Source organism: Sphaeramia orbicularis, chromosome 13 (assembly GCF_902148855.1).
Source record: "Sphaeramia orbicularis chromosome 13, fSphaOr1.1, whole genome shotgun sequence".
Lineage (NCBI taxonomy): Eukaryota > Metazoa > Chordata > Actinopteri > Kurtiformes > Apogonidae > Sphaeramia > Sphaeramia orbicularis.
The window spans coordinates 27,285,674-27,294,590 of record NC_043969.1 but is presented as its reverse complement, the minus strand read 5'-3'; the positions used below and the strand labels follow the sequence as shown (position 1 = coordinate 27,294,590).

Below are 8,917 nucleotides of genomic sequence, written 5' to 3'. Positions count from 1 at the left end.
TTTACTTTGTACCAAGGTTATTGATCTTGGTAACATATCCACAAATATAACTATGATTGTGGATCAAAGATTATAAAGCATTAACTACTGACCAATCAATTGTTCAAGAAGATCCCGTGGTCCTTGTTATATGGATGGGAAAAACGGGAGAAGACAAGGGTTTCTACAGACAATCTCCTTTAGCTTAGACATCTTATAACAAACAGAGAGTTATTTGAGCGCTAAAAACATTGAACTTGATATTTTATACGATTAGAGGAGTAGGTCCATGTAACCAGTTTGGATTCTTTGACTGGAAACAAGCTGGAAATTGGCAACAAGAACAAATGATTCAATGGAAAGCACAATCACAATTAAAGGTTGGGTAGGAGATCCTGGAAAAAATGGTTTCGAGCAAGCTACAGTTTGAAAATACACAATTCAGAAGTCCAAACCCCTTTATTCAGACTTCCCCCCAAAGCCACACCTCCAGAGTACCAGATTGTACCCACAGAGCAGGGAGGGGGAGGGACAAATGGCAGTTGAATTTGATAGACATATCGCCATTCAGTCATTTCAGTGGGTTGGTTAAAATGATTGGATGGTGTTTTTTCCAGTCTTGTCCATTCCACAGGTGACTAAAATTTTTTATTTTTGTGTTAGAGCATTTAATTAATTGGTTGCAATCGGGATGTGAAGGGGATTTTAAGCAATATACTATAAAATGCTCCAGGAAAACATATCCTACCCTACCTTTAAAAGCTTAATACCTTCATGATGTGATATTGATAAGAATCTTAACGTATAAATTAATGCAACTGGCAGTTTGTTTTTAACTTTCCTTCCTAGCTATGGTTGCTCTAAATGGGTTGCTTTTTATCCTCTGCAATATTTCCTTTTTAAATTGCTCATATCAGTTTGTTTTTCTAATGAGACATATGCAGCTCTCAGACTGTAACTGTAATCCTACTCATGTTCTGCCCCTTTTATTAGGACATGCTCATAACTACAGTCAAAGTGATACAGCTGTGAATATTGGCGTTTTTTTTTTAGACTATATTACAGAAGTGATCCTATATTTGTTGAACTTCCTTCAAGGTACAGACCCCTGGTGGTGAAAAAATATTGTTTTGATGGTTCTGCATTATTTAAGCTACACCTACTATTCCAGACACATTACTATTACAATTTATACTCAATTCAGACATGACTGATGTGCAGAGTGGGAAAACAAGATAGAGTCCAACATTTTAATTTGATAGAATTACTTTTACTTAGCAACTCTGTACATGTACAATGTCACAACTGTGAAAGTGTTCTTACATCACTAGGCTACAGTGTACATCTCATGTACATTTCACTCAATTTCACTTTTCATCTTCAGCTTTCTGACCAAGCTCACCGGTTCAGGGGTGTGTGTTCAATAGTTAAAGGAATCGGTGTTTGGAAGACATTTTCCTTAAATACCCACTGACATACTGTATGTAATTTCAGAGGCACTGCATGCTTCAGTTGCGTACACAGTGGGTAACTGAAGAACTGATGAATAAACAAAGCTTGTATTCCTTGTAGTTAAGACAACCCTAGCATTCATACTAGTTACCATAGTGATAATCTAAGCTTAGCAGATCAAATTGTCACCTGTCGCAACAACTAGGTACCCTACACTGCATGTCTGATTAGTAATAATGTTTAGTTTAAATAATGTACATTGTACTTCTGTGACTGATGGATTTGCAAGGAACTGATGTGTGAAAGTGGTTGAGCATGATGTACGAATAGCGCAATTTATGGACATGGCTATACATTGTGTGTGTGTTTATACGTTTTTGTGTGTAGGGGAGGCCGTTAGGGGATAAGCACTCAATAACAGCTGACACTGAGCTGCCCTCTGCTCTTGCTCACACAAAGGACTATGATTATATTACTGTTTGACTGCCTGTCCCTCCCTCCCTCCCTCCATCCCCCCATCATACCCTATACTGCCAAGCCCTCTGTGCACTCAGTGGCTAAGATAATTACCACTATTGTGTGCCACAAACACACATACACACTGCATGCAAAGTGTGCCACGTGCTTTGCCAGCTCCCCCATCTGCTCCTTCTCGCTCCCCCTTTTTTCTCTCTCTATTCTGTCTCCCCATTTCTATGTTTTTGTTTCTACACCCTTTGACATTCACTCTTTGGCAGGAACAGGGAAACCACCACAGAGTACGAATATTGATGAAATAAACACTTTTTGAAGACGTTTTACTACTTATATTTACTGAGTGTTTTACCATGCAGTCTGTTTTTTTGTTTTAGCAACCAAACACACTGATGTAGTTGTTGTGAATTGGTCATTGTACTCAGTGGTGTGAAATTTGTTCTACAATGAGGCATCAGTAGTGTGACGGACTTATTACAGAATATCAATATTTTTTCCAATACCTGATTATTTCCTCTAATCCACTTCTCCTCCTTCTCCTGTCCTCTAATCAGCCTCACATGTCCCTCAGATCCTTCCACCTTTCCATTTAACCAAACAGGAAACAAAAAAAAGGACAGTTTGGGGTTGAGAGAGTATTAGGAGAGACTCTCATGTGCGACAGTACTCCGATGTCCCCCTTTCTTTCTCTCCTTCTGTTAAACTTTAATGTGTTTCCCACTCAAGTACTCAGGGAAACTCCTCAGAAATGGCTTTGGGTTGCAGAAACACCAGAGTGGCTAGAGTGTGGCTTCAGTGTGTGTGTGAGTACTGTAAGAGAAAGAGATTTAAGTGGTAAGTGGCAGTGTGTATGTGTGTGTGTGCATATATGTGTGTGTGTGTGTAAGTGTGTAAGGTGAGGTTTGGCTCGCAATATGATGTTGGAGTGGTGTTTACACGACAGTGCAAAGCCGCAGACAAATGTAACCATTAATACCAAAACCCTCTTCCACCATTACTCCATCTGCCTTTTCTCATCCATCCAGCCTCTTCTACCTGCAGGGACAAACAACAAAAAACCTGAAACACACACACACACAACCTCTCTCTCACGCACTCAACTGAGTTGAAGCTTGAGGTGACCACCTTGAGAGTGTGTAATTGTTTAATAGCCTGAGAGCTCCCATGTCTACCCCAGAGGCCTTTGCTTGCTGAAGATCGATCAAATGCTGGCTGCCAGTGACAACTTCGAAGACACCCACATGCAAAGGGGCTAATGGTGAGTGTGCCGGAGAGATGGACAGTGACAGTTAAAGCAAAAGAGAAGAGAGAGTGAGAGTAAAGAGGAGTACCTCCTTAGCGGCTGGCATGTGGCTTTAGCCATCTGTTGGCAGAGTCTAAATTAATTAGCTCCACTCATTACTAGTTTGCAAGAGGCCTGCAGTCTAAACCAGACACCAGCTCTTTAACTCCTGTTTATTACAAATCTGTTTTCTTTCCTTCAATTGGCACCAAAAATCTTTCTAGCAAAGCTTTAGAACCTGAAGGTGGACAGTACACTGAATTCAAACAACTGCAGATTATCTCAAAAGGTATTTTTCTATAAAAGTGTTTAATGCCCAAGTTTGTATTGAAAATGTTTATGGAGTGTTTTTCGTATACTTAAGATGGCTATCATCATTTTAGACAAATGTGTATTGGGGAAATCAAAAGATCTTTTTCAAATCAAGTCTGTAGCAAACAGTTAACTCACGTGACTGACGAACTGATTCCTGCGTCTTCCAACACATTTTGATAATGTGTGATAACATGTCTGGTAGTACAATGGGAAGTGTGGACTGATGAGGACACCAAATTATTCCTCTGTCTCATCCATGAAAAAGGTATTACAGCCATTTTAGATAGAAAACATCATACTGCTCCACTTCTTCTACTATTAGAGCTATGTGTGATGTAGACTAAAGCACCACCTGCTGATAACACAACCCAGCCTAAACCATTCACTCCAATCTAGTTTGTGGAAACACGATTTATATTTTTGTTTGTGACTTTTTAAAGATTTGCTTCAAATTTGCTTGACATTTTATGAAACACAGCTATTATCTACACGATATGGACAGGTAATCACACTGATATTTGCTAAGACTGACATAAAAGCAAAATAAAAAAATATATATAAAAAGAGTCTGTCCCTCATAGCATGAACAATTTTAACAGGAAGTAGATGCCATGAACTGGACTGTAAAATACAACCAAACAACAGTAAAAAGGAAAAAGAACTATGAACCCATTCTCCAGGTCACACAACGGGATATGGTATGGGTTCATGTGAAAAGAACTTGTGGTAAAAATGATTTCTTTGGCGTACTTGAAGTTGTCGTTGGTGGAGTGTTCAATGCTCCTATTGGTTCATTGGTTATTAGCTTTTGTAAGGAGGGGGGATTATTATGTTGGTATTGTGACACCACATTCACACCTGTAAAATCTGTGTTTATGCAAAAAAAGGAACATAAGATGGTGTTATCCATCAAGACCCACCTTTCTGAAGGACAATTTGTGCTGGAAATGTCTGAATGACACAGGCTCCTACCTCCTACTACTGTGGGAATGCTGTATGGTCTTTCCTTTTGGAAACAAATTATTAAAACTATTGGAGAATGGTTAGATATGACATTACCAGAGTCTCCCCAGCTTGGGAGACCGGTCTCTTTCACCTCCAGGGTTGTCTAAAGCAAAGTCTGCCCTGGCACTAGCTGGGTTTATCTCAACTGGAAGAATCATCTTAAGACACTGGAAAAGCCAAGTAAGGCCTGGTTTTACAGACTAGCTAAAGCTGATGACAGACACAGCCTCCTTTGAGGACTTCATTGCAAGACTGAAAGATGGTAGAGGCAAATTCAACCAGGTCTGGTCCCACTTCCTACATTTTAATCAATTTCAACTGACTAATGCCCCATAATACAAGTATTATCATGCATATCCCCCCACACACACACACACACACACACACACACACACACACACACACCAATTTATTTTTAAATTCTGTATCTTATCTTATGTTATTTTATTCAAGATATGTAATTTTCTCTCTTTTTATTTTATTTTATTTTATTGTTATTGTGATGCTATTACTGGTTTTCTGTTTTATTGCCCTGGCTGTGTAGTGGGTGTGTATAGTGCAAAGTGTTACCTGTTAAAATTATATGTATGTTGTGCGTTTCTTGTCAAAAACAAAAATCAATAAAAACTTTGATTATAAAAAAAAGACCCACCTTTCCTCACCCTCACACTCTCTCCCTTCTCTCCCTGCCCTCTTATCCCACTTTTCCCTCTCATCCTTGGGGAGTGCTCTGTGCCACCGCAGAGACGACAGATGGGCTCAACATCATCCAGAGAGTGAGAGAGTGGGAGAGAGAGGAAGAGAGAGAGAATAGAGGGAGGTTGCATTCATTATTTACATCACTTGGTATTGGAATATTAATGCTAAAAGCAATCGGGCAACCCTTCATTAAATTAACGGAGATGTAGGGAAAGAGAGGAGAGGGTGAGATGGAAGGATGGGGAGTGAGGGAGGCAGAGACAGTGGGAGAGGAGAAAGACGCACACTCTGTTAAATGGGCCCTAAAATTAGTGAAGCAAAAACACCTCCATTAAGAAAGCTCGCATCTCCCTCTCTCTCTTTCTCTCTCTCTCTCCCCTCCTCCACTCGGGCTCTTCTTTCCTCTTTCTGCTCTCCTCATTCTTTTAAACACCTCTTTCCTTCTCATACGCACAAAAATCACTGCTTTACCCACAAGTGCCTTCTCTGAACCTCTTTGAGAAATATGCATTTCTGTGCTGTCCCTCTTAAGTGCCTGTTCAAAATTTAAACATGCTTATGGTGGCAGAATGTGTCTTTGGTCCCCATGTGCATCTCTCTGGAGATTACCCCTCTGTCGTTCACTCTTTCTATCACTCCCTCTTCTGCATCTCTGTCTTTACACTGTATTTCCCTCTTATCACTTTACCTTATTCTCCCTCCTCCCATCTCCCTAAAATCTCTCTTAAAATCATTCCCCTCCTCTACCTGGCAGCAGTGCCTTGTATTCCAATATGTACGAATTTGTGCACACTAGAAATCCAAGCACACGTGAATTAACACACAGCGTTCATAAATGTTCAAACTCATGCACACACACACAAACACACACACAGAATATGAGGACATACACAGACACTGACAGCAGCAGAATGGTTCTCTCCTGCACAGCAACACATTGCGTATATGCAGAGCCACTCTTCCTATTAGTGGAACGCTGCTACGCACTGTTGACTTCTGGAGAGAAAAACATACAGTCATGTCCACTGGTTATCAAATGATGCCACAATTACCCACCCCTCCACCTGCCACTTGGCACGTCACAGTGTGTGTACAATGTTTGTGTAATAGGCATGTGACAGCCATATAGGAAAATATGATCATCTGAATTAAACTTCAGATAACTGTTTTTGTGTGAAAATGGGTCACTTCTTCCATAGCCCCAGTGACTTTTATGTCTTCAAAGATAAAATTAAAGTTCAGGAGAAACATTTCTGATTTTTTTTTTTGTTGCTGTACATTGATATAATGATTTCCCACATTGTTCTAATTTACCTTTGACTAAATTAACTCCCTTCAACTCCAATTTTTTTTGTAAATACAACTTTTGCAAATGAATTCATCCATATTACCCCATCACTTTATCATTTAGCATTATCATTAGACTGAGAAGGAACCCTCCATACACAGCAGTTATGACAGATCACAAAGCTGACAATGTCAAGTCACATCCAGAAAAAGTGATTATCTACTAAAAGTGCTGTGTATGACAACCCACTGCCTCAAAAAAGCTTAAACTCCTGAAAACTTAATTGCACACAAGTGAATGTGATCCCCTGACAGACTGCTCATACAATTCAGTTCAGGAACACAATCTGGTAAGACAAACCTTCAAAAATTGTGAAATATTCAAAAAATGTATGAACATAAGGCTGAGAAGAAGTGTAGGAAGAAGTGTTGGTAGGGAGTAAAATGGTTCACTCAGAAAGTGTGCCACAAAATTGCTACTTTCAGTCTTTGTATAGTCATAACCTGTATAAAAGCTCACCTATTTTCTTAAACGGTGGTTAATCATGCAGCGACTGTGACGTCACAGCTCTGCTTAAGTGAAGCAAAGTGAATATACCACAAGGTAATAGCAGCTGAAAGCAAATTTAAGGAGCAATTTAAAAAAAACAACCACAGTAGATGCCGGTAATGCAGAGATGAGTGGAAACAGGAAAAGAAAAAAAAAAAAAGAAAAATAACACACACTAACTTCAAAAATAAAAAAAGCAAGCAAACAGACGATATGAACAAGGGATGGGCATTTTGACCACAGTGGTAGTAGTAGTAGTAAGTATACAGCTTTTTCGGACTTTACATAAAATATACAGCAGAAATGTGAGGCAAAAACAGTGTCATATTCAGTACATTTGTTCCACATCTCTGTAAAGGAAAACATAATACTATTCCACCTCAATAAAAATGTGTTGACTCTTCACATGAAAAGTAGTTGAATATGCTTATAGATTTGACTCTAGCAAATCAATCTTTCATGCACATTGACAAGACAAGACAAGACAAGACAAGACAAGACAAGACAAGACAAGACAAGACAAGACAAGATAAGATAAGATAAGATAAGATAAGATAAGATAAGATAAGCTAAGATAAGATAAGATAAGATAAGATAGATAAGATAAGATAAGATAAGACTTTACTGATTCCACCATGGGGAAATTTCATAGTTTACAGGGTGGGGAAGCAAAATTTACAATGAACATTTAGTTGTTTTTCTCAGCAGGCACTACGTCAATTGTTTTGAACCAAACATATATTGATGTCATAAATCATACCTAACACTATTATCCATACCTTTTCAGAAACTTTTGCCCATATGAGTAATCAGGAAAGCAAACGTCAAAGAGTGTGTGATTTGCTGATGCACTCGTCACACCAAAGGAGATTTCAAAAATAGTTGGAGTGTCCATAAAGACTGTTTATAATGTAAAGAAGAGAATGACTATGAGCAAAACTATTACGAGAAAGTCTGGAAGATACTATTAAAGAAGAATGGGAGAGGTTGTCACCCCCAATATTTGAGGAACACTTGCGCAAGTTTCAGGAAGCGTGTGAAGGCAGTTATTGAGAAAGAAGGAGGACACATAGAATAAAAACATTTTCTATTATGTCAGTTTTCTTGTGGCAAATAAATTCTCATGACTTTCAATAAACTAATTGGTCATACACTGTCTTTCAATCCCTGCCTCAAAATAGTGTAAATTTTGCTTCCCACCCTTTACAGCAGCAACATACAACCTACCAGTGCAAGAGAAAAGGCAGGCAGAAAAAGAAAAAAATTAATATGAACATATCCCATTCAAAGCATGTTTTCAGTCATCTGTAAGTGCAATCTTAACTTGTTTCTTACTCTGTTTTTGTCAACTGGCCCCAGACAAACAAACAAAATCATGTCATTAGATGCTGAACATTTCATTTATACACTTTACTTTGGATTTCTGATGCTTTCATGTAGCAAAATGAGCTTTTTTGTGTGTTTTGGTACCACTGTTGAGTTAGCGCGGCAGTGTGAGTGTCCTAGCACAGGACTGCTGCCCTGTCTTAGAATAATCACTTATTGGCTAGCCTGAAGCTAACCTACAGAAATAAAAAATAAAGAGAGAATGAGGAGATATATGCACTAGTAAGGAGAGGAGAAATATCTAGACACAGAGAGCACTAAATTCAGTGTATCTGAGAAATACACACAAGTTTTTCATTCCTTATAATGCCACATGCCAGTATATAATCTCTATAAGGTGTCGTTGCATTAAGTTCGCTACAAACCCATTAAAATCAGCAATAAACTCTATGAAGGTCATTATCCTCATCCATCTTACTGGATGACATATTAGCCCATTACTGTATGATGTTGTGCTATAGCTCTGTGTTTGTCTGTTGATTGCCAGA

At 38.8% G+C, this 8,917-nt stretch overlaps 1 long non-coding RNA gene across 1 annotated transcript; it reads right to left on the bottom strand.

Annotated features, from left to right (window-relative positions):
- Positions 1 to 2,103: 2,103 nt before the first annotated feature.
- Positions 2,104 to 4,837, bottom strand: LOC115432221 (uncharacterized). The gene is made up of 3 exons (XR_003937177.1): positions 4,599 to 4,837; positions 2,431 to 2,435; positions 2,104 to 2,114 (listed from the first exon to the last, which is right to left on the bottom strand). It is a non-coding gene; the product is annotated as an uncharacterized LOC115432221 (long non-coding RNA).
- Between the last annotated feature and the right edge of the window lie 4,080 nt (positions 4,838 to 8,917).